This window comes from Anticarsia gemmatalis, chromosome 5 (assembly GCF_050436995.1).
Source record: "Anticarsia gemmatalis isolate Benzon Research Colony breed Stoneville strain chromosome 5, ilAntGemm2 primary, whole genome shotgun sequence".
Taxonomy (NCBI): Eukaryota; Metazoa; Arthropoda; class Insecta; order Lepidoptera; family Erebidae; genus Anticarsia; species Anticarsia gemmatalis.
Genome location: NC_134749.1, coordinates 7,978,928 through 7,993,756, shown reverse-complemented (window position 1 = coordinate 7,993,756; position 14,829 = coordinate 7,978,928). Strand labels below are relative to the sequence as shown.

Genomic DNA, 14,829 nt, shown 5'->3' with positions numbered 1-14,829 from the left:
GTGCCTATCATTCACTGCCTCTTCAATTTATTTGGCATCAACACGGGTTCTCTTTTTTGGTGACATTTTATCTGCAATGACAAATAATAATTGATCACAGTTATATAAGCAGTCATGAAAGGGACGTCCCGTTCGTAACCGTTTGTTGTGTCCCTTTCATAAATATCATACTCAAAATGAAAACATAACCACAAAATCTACAATTGTAAATAAAAGTGTACTTACCTTTTGTTTTAATATTCGTGTACGACAAGGAGATACTAATCTCATGAAAAATAATAAATAATCAATTCACATCACTTGAAAAAACGTTTTACAAAAATAGCTAAAAAAATACTTTTCTACCGTAATACGAACACTCACACGCGGTGGCCACCTTTGAAGTGACAGAAGCATGAAGTTAGGTGCGATCGAATGTCCGTTGGTGCTGCCATACAACAACAATAATGTTGATCCGAATCGGTTTTTATTTTAGCTGTGATTTGAAATGTCCCTTTCAATACGTGTCCCTTTCATGGCACTTCTCCCCTATAATACCAAGTCGATTAATCCATTTAGTCTCTACTTAAAGGACCTTCTGTATTGAGTTATTACGTATGTTATTATCATGCCAATTAAAAAACAATACCTATAAAACAAATAGATCGACTTGGTCATCGCAAGAAAACACAAATTCGCCATTAACATTTCAGGAGCATTAACTTCTCGTCGTGCTGTGTAGTGTGATACATACTAATAATTAAATCATGCGATGGCCAGGTCGGTCTATTTGTTTTAAAGGTATTTTTTTTTAATTGGCATGATAATAACATACGTAATAACTTAAGACAGAAGGTCCTTTAAGTAGAGACTAAATGGATTAATCGACTTGGTATTATATAGATCTCACAACTTTTTACGGCGAGACTTGAGGTTTTTACAGAATGTTTTTGATGGCATATTATATTACAGGAAGAAACAAGCGTCACAAATCTTTGCGAAACAATATTTTGCAAAGTTTCACAACGGCCTGAGCCGTCGTGGGCAAATGCTCACGTGGTGTGTTACGTGATAAAAAAAGCTTATATTGTTCTTTCAAAGCGAAATTTTGTATTCTCGAAAAAAACGTATTAAATACGGTTTTCATTAAAGCCCATTCGATGTTATCGTTCACCACGTTTACATTATCAAAATTGATAGCTAATCTATTGAACCGATCGTGTTTAGCACACCTAAACGGCTTTTTTATTTAGTGATCCATTTATATCAAAGTTTCAAATTAAACTAAGTACAAAGCCGCGAAGCCTGAATGAAAAATTAGTCTTTAAGTGGGTTTTATTTTCAGTCCCAACTTTCTTTAAAAGAAGGGGTACTAATTCTTTTATACACTCGGTCTGACTCGGCGATTTTTAATTGACGGTTTTCTGTTAAGGAGCCATTGTTGTACCTTCTACATTTTTTATCCTTTAGATAAGGAATTCTGGAGCGCGATTCTGTACAGTCGGCACTTTCGAGTATCGAGTGTTTGACATTTAAAATGTGCTGCAAAAATAGCTTTTAAAACGCCCGCTAGAGGCGCTAAACCGATTGACATACAACATTTTTCGATAGCTAGCCAGTTGTCGGTAGTCGATAGTGGTAGAGAATCGCGGTACAGAAATTATTTGACAAAAGGCGATGCTAGTAGCGTAATATAAGTACTTGGTATAAAACACACTTACACGTGCTAACGATTTGACTCTCACAGGGCTTGGTAATAAAAGTTTCATAGGCTGGTAATTAGTTATATTTGGTTCATAGCATAACTTACAAGTGACGACAGCGTATTGCAATAAAGTTCAGTAACAACCAAATGTTTTGTTACTACCGACAACAGCCAAAAGTTAAGAAACTTATGAATTATACCACTTCGACACCGTTTTATTGCACTGAGAACTTAATTAAGCCTAAATAAATGTTCCTGTTTATCTTTAACCTTATAGCATCTTTTATACCTTGAAATTACTTATTAACAAGCGTTACACTGTAACATGGGTCAAACAAATTAGTGGGCGATTATGAATCGGTTTAATATGGACAAAATTAAATGTTTAATTAATAGCGTGTTTCTTACATGAGTTTTGACGCTATTGAATAGATAAACTACCGTTAAATTTAACTCAGAAACCGGGGGTAAGTCATCTTTGTAAAATATTATTGTACTATGATAGAAATACTTTTGGTCTTGAATGCTTTAGTCAGACATGTGATAGAAGTTTTAACAAGGTTTGATCAATAAAATGTTTTAAATTAGCTCAAGCTGTCGTATTTTGCAAAGGCGCCGATAGCTAGTTAGCGGTTCCACAATAAATTGAAGTTGTAGTCACAATAAAAGTAGATTGAAGTGTCACATATTTCGTGATTAGTCTCGAAATAATTGAACAACGAGGAAACTATTCACGTGTTGGTTTTATTTCCTTGGTTTTTAATTAGTTGTTGACGAGAATAACATTCCGAAGAAAACAATCACGTTTCAAGATTGTCTGGCGCATACACTATGTAATGAATATTATTATCTGTGTTGTCTACGCCCAGATACTACCTAGTATTGTCTATTTATATGTTGCTTTGCGAGTTACAATCAAATTACAAGAACCAAGCTCGTTCTCAGAACCCTTCTGATTTCTAACAATAGTGCATCAGGCTACAGTCCTGTTGAAGCTTTTTATTTTGAACTTTTTATTTTTAGTCTTTCATATGAAAACTAGTACTATAAATAGCCGTAATTATAATTGCTTAGCTTTTGCTTAAGCGTATTCCATTAATAATTATTTCTAGTCTTTATTTACACGGCAAACTTATTAGTAGTGCTTGTTACTTTTAATTCTAAATATAGACACAAATATTGCAGCTTACAGAATTCTGAGAAAACTCTGTAAAGGTTAGAATATGGATATACACTTCCGAATACATTTTATTTTTTATCCGCAAGATAAAAACTCTTCGTGGACGCATTGAAAATACCACATTTTATTTCTTTGTAAAAGCAATTACTTTAAGAATCTGAAGATGCACATAAAATCGATAAACACAATGGTAATTCGATGAACCCATAAACTTCACGAGAAGACACTGTGTACATATTCATCAATCCTTTTACTTCTACACAAGATAATTTATTTAAGCATTTCGCTGATCTATTACGGTTCAGAAAACATTAAGCTCCAAGGTTGTGAAAGGCTATAAAAATGTATACGCGGTGACTGACAAAAGTACTTTAAATAAAAGAAGGAAAGTTTTCTCAGAGCTAATTATAAACTAAAAATACAAACGGTGAGCAAACTTGACGATTTTAAATTCTTCTATTCTCACTTCAACTATGAATGTATTCTATTTTAAATTATTTATCTAACGCGACGGCCCACTTCTCGATTGTATGAGAAAATTTCGCATAGTCATAATATATTTTTTTACGTAATATTGTCTTGTACTTTATATCCAAATGTACTAAAAGACCGCTTTCTAAAGTTTTAATTTAATTTTAACATTAATCAAACTAATTAAAAGCTAAAAGTTTACAAAACATCAATAAAATTAAAATATTTATAATTAGCCTTATTATTGTTATTGTAAGTAAAAGATAAACATTTTAGGAATCGTATACATATAGATGTTGAAATCAGGGAGAGCGCGAATATAAGAGAGGTTAATCACATCATCCGATGAGGCAAGAAAAATACGGAGGAAGGAGTATATGAAGTGAGATAGAGTAAGGTAAAGAAAGTTGGAAGTGTTATTGTATTGGACAGAAATTAGTTAATTATCTCTGGCATTGACAAAATATCAGCCAACAAGTAATTTGTCCTTCAGAGAGTTCATCGACTGAAAAGATTAAGGTCACACCAAGAATTATTCTTCAATAATTAGAATTTCACCTTAATTAATTACCTTTACTTTGACGTATTTTTAGACTGTAATTGTGACTTAGTCCATTTTACTAGTTAATTAGTAGTACAAAACAAAACACAGGGAATTAAAAAGTTTAATTCAAAGTATAAAACTCTTTTTAGTGCTTCTGAATGCAGTTATTATCACTTTGCTTGTCGAAAAGACTAAAAGCTTTTTACTTTTGATATGTAGTTAAGGCTGTCAAACGAATTCATCCTGAATAAAGCCTTAATTAACTTCCGGTTTAACGAAAACTTTGCGAAAATTCGCTGTCAGGCACATTAATCACTAATTACGATGAAATTCTATAAACTGTCTTTCATGATACCATTTGTTTAATTATAACATGTTCATACTTCGAGATTATTTGTTTATCGTAAGTACTTCTTTTTGAAAAATGGGAAAGCCTGTACGGGCTTTTAACTTGAACAGACCATAGCGTATTTTTATAATGTTAATAAAAATTGCTAGACAGTGCTATTTTATTATTGTGACTGCAATGTCTCTGTTTAAAATTTATTCGTTTATGAATGTCCATTTTAATTAAGCACTTTATTACTAAGGCAACGTATATATTTCATTTCAAATGCCGCCAGTCACAGTTACAATATTCTACACACAATAATCGAATCATAAAACTGTATAATAAGTTTCGCAAAACAAAAATGATTTCCATTGTAAATCACCAATAATCATCCAGATGCTGTAAATACTTCGTACAGAAAAAAGCTATAGTAATAATTATCGTAAAGCTAAATGGCAAAATGATGTAATGTTAATTTAGTGTGTGGACGTCGCGATGGTCCAACAATTTGGAGTTGGGCCTTGGCTCGTGTTGGTGACAATGAACGCACAACGACTCACGAGCTAAATATATGCGTGGCGGCCCACCTGCGGCCGGGTGCCGGGACGACTCGCTCAGCTGTTTAGTGACGTAGCATTGGCTCTAAGCGGTTTCCTCAAATCACGATTGCCACGATCGTCGACATTGCGCGACAGCCGCGAGTGCCGCGACCTTTTAAATCTCAAGCGCCAGATGATTGTCTGTCTTCCGGATTGACTGAAGATTAGATTAAAATAACAAGTGAAATTATCTCGCATTTTAAATATTACATTTTCTATTTCGATTATTTCGTGCAGCCACAAAGTTTGATTAGTTTCACTGTTATTAAAGCTCTGATCTTAATGTGTTTTGTAATAAGAGCGCAAGTTTGTATACCTACTGTAAAAATATATGGGAAGGACACGACGAAGCAAATAATCTTACATTTGAGATCAATTTTTATTAAGTAGCAACACTAAGTTTCGATAATTTCAATGCTTTCATAATAATTAAATACCGTTATTAATTAATTTGAATAACACATTTTTGTTGCAACTATACGCCAATATCTGCTTGCATTTTATTCTCATTTATCCTAACATACATATATCAGATGAAGTTCAAACACCAACATCTAATTACATATTGCTAATGTTATAAATTCACTAATAATTTGATAACAATAGAATATATTTGTAAAAATGTATTAACTCTACCGCTGACCTCACTGCTCCCCTCGCGGCTATAAGGCTCGTGTACTGTAAAATATTAACGCTACCAAAACATAATAGAATTTGGACGGTCATCCAATTACAATATGTAAGTTGTACCTACTTCATTCTGTTGTAATTACGCCGAAGGATAGACATTTCGTGACGATAGTTAATTGAATACGTTCGAGTTATTTGTAGACCACATATCGATTAGAGATGTAGTCTATTATGTTTTGGGAATTATGTACCAACTGTACTGCCGTTTACCAACCTACCTCTTACTAGTCGGTCGGTTATCCGTCCTGCCAGGCTATGAGAGGGATGTTATATATAGTGTATGTATTGAGCACAAACCAACATACTAAGTAAGTATACCCATAAACGAAGTCCTGAACCGCGGTTGTTGAATATAGGCAAAGCAAAATCGACTGCCGCTTAATGCAGTGGTTAATAATAATAAAAGAAATAGATAGTCATTGTACATTTGCAGCTGATTTAATAATATATCGCTACGCCCGTCTTTAAATAGTAGAAAATTGAATAGCCGGTGCAACTTGTAATTGAAGTCTTCCGTTGTAAGCCTTTAGGTCGTACAGTTCTAGGATTCCGTCTAATTGTGTTGCAAAGTTCAAACATTCCGGATTAGGATTAAGCTGGTAGCGTTGGACTAAATAGTAGAAAACGTTAAGGGTTTATTTATACGATGGTCTAATCTTCATATATATAATTCTTCTGTAAGTGTGTATGTCACTGAACTTCTCTTAAACGACTGGACCGATTTTGATGAATTTTTTTGTGTGTGTTCAAGGGGATCTGAGAATGTCAAAAGGAAATGGAAATCTGAAATCAATTTTGTCCGCTGGACAATGTTTTTAATTTATTAGACAGGACAACGTCTGTCGGGTCCGCTAGTACAATTATATTACAGCAAATGTGTCTGTTGCGCTTTGACAGCTAAACAGCAGGAGTGAAATTTAATTTTATAAAATAGATACGATTATTTTATAATTTTGTGTTTACGTAATCACTTGTTTTTGAGGGTTGAACAGCTCTTAATTAGCACAACAATAGAGTCCCGTTTGAACCTTCGAATACGTGACCCTAATATACGATGATATTTGTAATTAATGACACTCATTTATTTCTGGCTGCGTAATTACTTCGTGTTAACTGTTATTCTTTGAAAGTACTATAAGTAATATTGAGTTTATTTTGGTATATTTATGATTCCAATATTTTGAAGCTTTGTATTCAAACGACTTCTACAATCTTTAGATACTTTGATAAGTTACATTCAAAGAATAAAGTTCTGGCTTTGGATTTCAAATCCAGTTATTGATTGGGTATCAGAGAGAAGTACTACAAACCAATTGTAGAATTGTTTGTGAGTGGTTTCAAATATTCTTATACTCAATCTATACTAATATTATAAAGCTGAAGAGTTTGTTTGTTTGTTTGTTTGTTTGTTTGTTTGTTTGTTTGTTTGTTTGAACGCGCTAATCTCAGGAACTACTGAACCGATTTGAAAAATTCTTTCAGTGTTAGATAGACAATTTATCGAGGAAGGTTATAGGCTATATATCATCTTGGTACAACCAATAGGAGCAGAGTAGCAATAATTTTTTTTACAAAAACGGGGAAAATTTTGATCCATTTTCTTATGTGACGCAAGCGAAGTTGCGCGGGACAGCTAGTTGTAATATACTATTTTAGGACAATAGCAGCTATTCGGTATAAACTCGTTCATGGTTTATCAATTTTATCAACTAGGTGATGACACATAAGCTCTCAAGTTTTTAACATTTCAATAAAATATGTATAATTTATAAAAAAATAGTCATGATCTAAATAAAGATGGGCCCGGAAAGGACCTAAGAGCAGTCCTTCTGAACACTCACAATTTGTCGATTACGGTTCAATCAAATCAAAGTCCCTACGTAATAGGAAGAGGGCCTATCGACATTTTTAAGGTATCCCCGATTTTTATTTTGAAAGCTTTTTACGCCAAATTAAAATGAATTCCGAAGACATTTAAATACGATTCAAAATATTGGACATTTTTGTGTATTTCGTCGTGTGATTTCGACGACCCACGTCAACAAAGGAGTGAGCACAAAATCGTAAACATTTGCTAATTACACCTTTATCTAGTTGTGTAAAATATATTGATCATTTATTTTGTATTTATATTATACAATTGTCGCATTTAATAAAGTTAATGACCATCACAGTAGTATTGATACTTCAGACAGATATAGAACATAACCTTACCATGGCTGACTGAATTCGAATACAAAAGGAAAACACGTAAGAAAAACCCAAACATTTAATAATGCATACTGCGTATGTAATGCTATGAGAACTACAATAAGCGCTTCCACCTGCCCCGACTGCCGAAACTATTGTCCCAGTATTTAGTTACAACGACTACTAATAACATACTGTCGATAACTCAAATATATTTGTTTTTCCAACTTTTCTTCTTTAAAAAAGAAGGGCAAAAGTATGGTAGGTTTACGCCCACTTTCACCTACGACACTAAAGTTTAAAGACTCCCTTCGTCTTTTTAGTAGGCCGTAAGAAGGTTTCTGCATCATTAAAATTAAGGTAATGAAGTCGGTAATAACATTTATACAAGGAAGCAGCAACCGTTACTTGGCAATATGTTATTATTATTATATCGGGACTTACTCAGGTGTCTTGACAAAGGATTTCCTACCTATGTGATTGCTTAGGCAAAGGTAATTTTAGTACTTAATAGTCGTAAAGTCTAAAGCGTTTGGGCGTCCTAAAACCATGACATTAAGTTAGTCACTCTCATAACGATATCTACTGTCTTCAAAACGTCGTAAAGTAACAAGGAGTAGGATTATTTCGTCAGCTAGTAGAGTTAAAAATAGAGTCGTGGGTGTCGTATAATGCTATTCTTAGAAGGGAGATCATTAGACATTTTTGCGAGATTTGTGCAAACGTAATGCCTACGCAGAGACGAAGCAAAGGTATTCTTACAAAAAAGTGCAGTTTCAGTACAATTAAATTGTACAAATCAGTCGAAAATGCTTCTTTATTTGAATTTAAAACGGCCGCCTATTTACAAAGATAAACTTGTACTTAATAACACATTAAAACTGTTTTACACATTTTTATGCTAGAATACGTTTAGGTTAGTTTGTTTACAATGCACTTAAACTACGTTGTATGAAAAATGTAAATAAAATGGAAATTTTATCGGCATTTCAATATTTCCAAAGGCCTTTATACGTACATAGAGAGCCAAGCAAAGTCTCGTCGGCTCGTTTACTTTTATGACGTGACTAGTACTAAAAGGTAGTATGTGCACCTGCGCGTAACACCGTAATCGCCAGTTAACATACTTCCGGACCAAGTCACGAGCTGTCCAAGTCAATTACCGTCTTAATCAATGTTAAGATAATTGAATGACCCAATATCATTATGATCGGCTCACTGGGCCAACGTGAATATTAATTACGGGTAGAATTGAAAGGTTTTAAATATGTAAGTGATCTGACTTCGCAGTTTCAACTTACGTGTAATTTGGAATAATAATCGTCACAATGGAATGCCATATCTCTTCTAACACTGTTGAGGGCTAGAATTAATTGTACGGGATAATAATATTGTATTTCTGAGACTAATCTATTATCACTTAACTCACAAGCTATATTCCTTCAATGAATGAAAATACCCGACTGAAACTATATTCGAAATACCTAACTTTAACTTTACTGGAGGCAGTTTTCATTAAATATTCTGACATGAGTTCTACTTTTCAGTTTATTTATACTTTAAATATAGGACGACTCGTGTCATAGCTATTATCTATTCTGTGGTGATGGTAAAACTCCGGACAAATCCTATTCCGGAATTAGTTCGTACGTATCGATCGTGTGGTGTATAATTCGAGATTAGATACCGACCACAAAACTACAGTGACAGTTTTGGTACCCTGTTTACTTAGGCTCGGTTTACGTTACATCAAATTATTTAAAAGGTCCATTTTCACTTGCAGATTTAGTCCGAGTAAACATTTATTCCGATACCCTTCAATATATTATCAGTTGTATAACTTTGGCCAAGTTATTCTTTAACATTATTGAAAAAGTTTTTTAACTTAGTTTTGGGACTTTTGCTCCTTTACGTTTAGAGTTCTTTCAATACGTTATTACGTTGAAATATTACAAATAAAATAATTTTCTATGATCTTATATTCTAAGCGACCTTTGTAGGTGCTTCAAGCCTACGGTAGTGTTTGTTTTTACCAATATGGAGGTTTACAAAAGAAAAGAGTATTTTTATTTTCTTGCGCTTTACGACGCTCTCGGATAGCGTCTAATTGGCACATTATTTTTAAAGCGTTACTTTTCAAGATTGTCATTTGTCTTCGGATCAAATTATTTAATCATCATCATTTTTGATTTTGAAAATAGCAATAGGTCACACATTAAAATACTAATTTTTGATTTTATTGATTTTGAATTTTATTTAATGGAATTCACATATTATTATAGCAGTTAGGATTTTGAATGCCTCATCACGCCTTTTATATCCATAACAGAGGTGTATGAAGTACATAAAATTTCAATGTAAATCCCATGTTGCAGGCGGAGAGTCAATCAGTATTGTATTTTGAATATTACATTATCCCATAAAGAGCAATCGCAATACTGACTTGTAGATACAAAGAAAGTGTAACACAAATCAAAGTTTATGTATAAATCAAAGGTAAATGGATAAAATTAATTGAAAATCCACAACAATGATGGTTTACAATGTTGGTGATTTCCTCAAGAAACAGACAACAAAAGACAATTATTTTATAACAAATCCTCGTCAAGGTGCTAAAGTTTGTACTCGGTTTCAGTTTCATTAACTCTCTAATGAATAAAGTTTCAAACATGGAGTTTTACTTAGCGAAATGTTTTAGAGTATTATCTACGCTATTTAACGTAAACAATAGTCTGTTTTTATTAATTTGACATATTATTTGTTAAAGTTTTTCTAAATGTTAGTTTTAATGATGCGATATTTTTATAGAATAATATTTAAGAAACTAGATTTAACGAAAAAGAAAATATTTTCATAAAATGTTACTTTTTGTTACTTGAATTCAGAATAGTAATATGTGTAAAGAATATGTTTCAAAATGTTAGAAAGTAAAATACTATAAATGAAACGTTATTTTTTCAATTGTATTTTTCTTTGAATTATGTTTTGTTTTACTTAAACAAAAAGTACGCTAGGTTTTATGATAAAAAGTATTCGTATCATATACCTACCTAGTGCCTAAGTATCGTAAATGGTGTTTAGTTAAGCTAGTTAAATGTCAATTTTCTAGCCTTATGTATGTGACGTTACCGCACTTATAACGTTAGGGTTCAATTACGGTCATCCGTTAAATGGTTTCCGGACACATAGACTCGTAACGTAGTACATAATATGAAAGACATTGGGTTTATTTAAAATAATGTTTATTACATACTTACATTCATAAAATCACGTCTATTCACATTTGAATGGGTAGAGACCATATAACACCACTTTAGACAAACACAGGTAAGATTACATGTGAATCGTAGCGTGCCTTGCCTATCTTCTCTCTTTAAAGTAAACCGTCGTGTGATTTAGGATGTGTTTAAATTCGGTGTAGGTAATTTTTATAACAATTCATTATTGTAATTTCTTTTACATGATTGAAGTCGTTTTAATTATACTTCCATTTAAATAAGTGTAGATTGCTATATTTCGAAGACGACCCGAATCACATAGATAATAGTTTTCGATATTACTAAGATTAAATCGAATAATTTGACCTTATAACGAAGTAGATACATAGTTTTCAACAAAAAACAAGAATTGCTACATTTGTTTGTACATCACGACCCTTTTACAATTCGATAGGCATGTTACGCTCTAGTTTGAGTTTGTCACGCGACATACAAACTCTTCCGAACTTCTACGACCACCATTATCGGTAAAGAAGCCTAAGAAATACTGACTAGTCTAAAACCTAATTTGAGTCTAAGTCGATGGTTCTAAGCTGAGTCGTTAGGTCAAGTAATTGAATCCATTTCTGACTATTTATTATAAGGAATTTTTAAAGGATAAAAGATCAACCAAGTCATCTTGTCTTTTATACAGTGTACCGCTTGGGTGATTAACTAAAAGTTCGAGCTAGTGATAGCCCCGATTCCTAACTGCCGAGCTATTGTTGTCAATTCAGCCTGTTGTCGCGGATTTATTTTTAAACAACAGCTGAATTCACTAGAATCACGAATTTTATGAATATTGATTGCACAGCCGATTGAAATATGTACGCTTTGATTTTTTGTGAAAGACACGCAAATACAGAAATATGCGGGAATTTCAAATGTATTTCATAAACATTTGTAAGGTACACAGTCCAGGTTTTTTTTATGAATATTGTAAAGAGTGTTTTATAAAACAAGTCAGGTATTTTTATACAACATTGTCGCACTGAAGTTTTCACATAAAATGTACCGTAAACTGTATACTCCATGGAAAGCGTTTGGCATTATAAAATTATTTTATAAATATCCCACGATGTCATTGGACTTGGCACAGCCGACTAGATAGGTATTACGATCACTATATAAAACACCTACTTACGTGTTATATACCACGGCGCTCTGTTACGGCACCGTAATGGTCCTTTTTACGAGTGTACTCGAAAACATTGTCAAAATCACTTTTGAATAAATACGCTTGACCCGGTTTTCATTTCAGTTCAAAATTTTCGTATGTCCTCATTATATAAAAAAATAGCATTGGAGTACTGGCACTCGCACGAAAACAACTTTATTTTAAGATACAATTGTAAAATGTTTAACTTCCGTAGAGTATATTTGTGTAACAGAACACTTGAGTTATTACGTATCCTCTTTCAGTTCATTGTAATGTATGTGCTGGTATAACGGTCGTTAACAGCCTTTACTTGTTTGCATATTTTGTCATAGTTTGGCGTACAATGTTCAGAAGTATGGGACGTTAAAACTTTTATTCTTAAAATATATTTTTTATGTTTTGATCTCTTTGAACATTCTTATCAACTAAAGGTTTATTGTACTTACCAATTAACTAAAGGGTAACTGAAGGATATGGTATTGTTTAACAAAAACACTAACACACACACTAAATAGTCTTATAGTTAAACTGTTCTATTGATAACCACACACTTAATTAAATTGTCTTTTAACACTAATAAAGAAACGTAATCAGCGCACTAATAATAATATAGTTTATTTAAATGTCTTTGGTCATAGTTGCTTAGCGTTCTAGGGGTAGTCCGAAGGATAAAAATAATGTCCAAAACTATTTGTAAAATAGTGTAAATAGTTCATAAATCGTGTGTAAACTTTTTAAAGGTTGCATTCAGAAAATTTCAGTCGTTTCTTGTGTATAAATAGGTTGCGATATAATTTTACTCCGAGATGCATTTTTGGATAAGAAAATAACTTTTCGAAGCGGGTTTGTTCAGCCTAATGGGTTGTGTCAATCACTAAGAGTTTTGGAAAGTCGAAAAAAGTTCTCGCAACTGACTTTGAGTGTCATTTTAAGCTCGCCCAATTCGTTGGTAACAACTACCGTGGATGAGGAAGGGTGAAAAGGTGATAGAGAAATAAAGTGTGGGTTCGCTTGGTCGATCGTAGTCCATGGGTTCGTGAGAGCGCGAGCGAGGCGCGAGGCGGGCGCGCTGTTCGACGTGGGACTGCCGCGACTGACGAACTCCCTCCGTGCCCGACAACCCTCGCGTCATGCACTCCGCTCACCCGACATGCAAACTCCGTGCAATTTCGAAAGGCCGCCGTATTTTTGTGCTGTCGCCAATACGTTGTTTCACTCATTAACCCAGTTAAATCAATCAATATAATCCTATTATTTGGTTTTGTGCATAAATCTGTTTTAACTGCATGGTAGAGCAAATTGTATAAATTAATTTTAAGCGTCGACAATTAGAAGTGAACAGCTGGTGGGCTGGTAATGACAACTAAATGGTCACAACATAATTAAGGCTAGATGAAACGCTTCATTACAATCATATTTGCTCGGGTAACCACAAACATCAATCATTTGTTAGACTATTTATTTTCAAGAATAAATAATATTATTTTGATACTTATTTTATATAACAATGATAACATAATGTGTTGGTACAAATTAATGATAATTTTAGTAGCTTTCTGAGTAAAATGTAGAGAATAGTGAATAGTGTTGTTATCTTTATAATGATTTGATACTTGAATAAGTTTCTAATAGAGGTAAAGCTTTATGTTATTTTATTTTGCTTTTGTTAATTACAAGTGACGAACATCTGTTAGTTGGTATGTGTAATTGTTTGTATGAAATTATCGATTAAAAATCGTAAGTATTTTTTTATGTATTTTTCTTCTTTACGAGACATTTATTGTCTCGAAAATATGGAACTCATATTTTTCTTAATATTATCCGAACGCAAAACTTTCCTCTCTACACAAGATTTGTTTTAAACATCTGTCATAAAAACTAATTCCGAACTTACGCCTACAAATCACAACGAATTAATTTAGCATAAATTGCGATGATATGAGGTGGTATTCGAAAATAATTATTCGGAAGGAAGATGTTTCAGACAGTGTTGAGTATGCGCATGAGTTGACGCGAATGTGTGACGTCACAGTCGACGTGGAGTCTATTCTCGTCGTCGCGATTTCCGCGGCCGCGTCCGACGCTGCGCAGGCGACAGCAGCGGGCACGCGACAAACGCCCGAAATATTTGGCGACATTCAAAGGTCAACTGTATAAACAACTGATTTTGTGCCGCTGATCTTGTGCGAATTGTGTAATTTTATACAACTTTTGTTTTAAATTACGTGATATTAATGTATGCTTTTATGGTTTAATAAAACTTTTTTTAGAGAACAAATATTCAAATGTATGTTATTCATTCGTATATATGTCTATGTTCCAAAATATAAATAATAAAGTTTTTACAATGAAAGCACTTGTCTCCAACACATTATCGAAAACAAAGGTATACATAGCTCGCTAGACATTGTTTGGATTCCAATCAAATACGTTACATTCCGAGCAACGTTACACCATAAGAAGCTATATAATATAAAATAGCAAATACAATTAAATTGCCGTAGATTAGCCAGAACAAGGCCATAACAAACAGTCTTCAAAGCTTCGAAGCTACTAAAACTATTATTTTACTTTCCCATATATAATTTTGTTCATGATTTCAGTTTAATAATAAAGAAATATAGGCACACTAACGTATAAAAAGGATAACGGCTACATTTTTAAACACAAAAAAAATTATAACATCGCGACTGACTATTGTACTCCGCGCCATCTATACGCAGT

At 33.2% G+C, this 14,829-nt stretch overlaps 1 protein-coding gene across 14 annotated transcripts in view; it reads right to left on the bottom strand.

Annotated features, from left to right (window-relative positions):
* Stacl (SH3 and cysteine-rich domain-containing protein) overlaps nt 1–13,224 on the bottom strand; it is a 137,507-nt gene extending 124,283 nt beyond the window's left edge. For 6 of the 14 annotated variants that reach the window (XM_076114553.1, XM_076114557.1, XM_076114556.1 and 3 more), the window contains exon 1: nt 12,552–13,224. The gene's annotated coding sequence lies outside the window, so the exon portion shown is untranslated. The remainder of the gene's footprint in view (nt 1–12,551) is intronic. The other 8 variants (XM_076114562.1, XM_076114561.1, XM_076114564.1 and 5 more) reach the window with 2 other exon arrangements.
* Nucleotides 13,225–14,829: the final 1,605 nt, after the last annotated feature.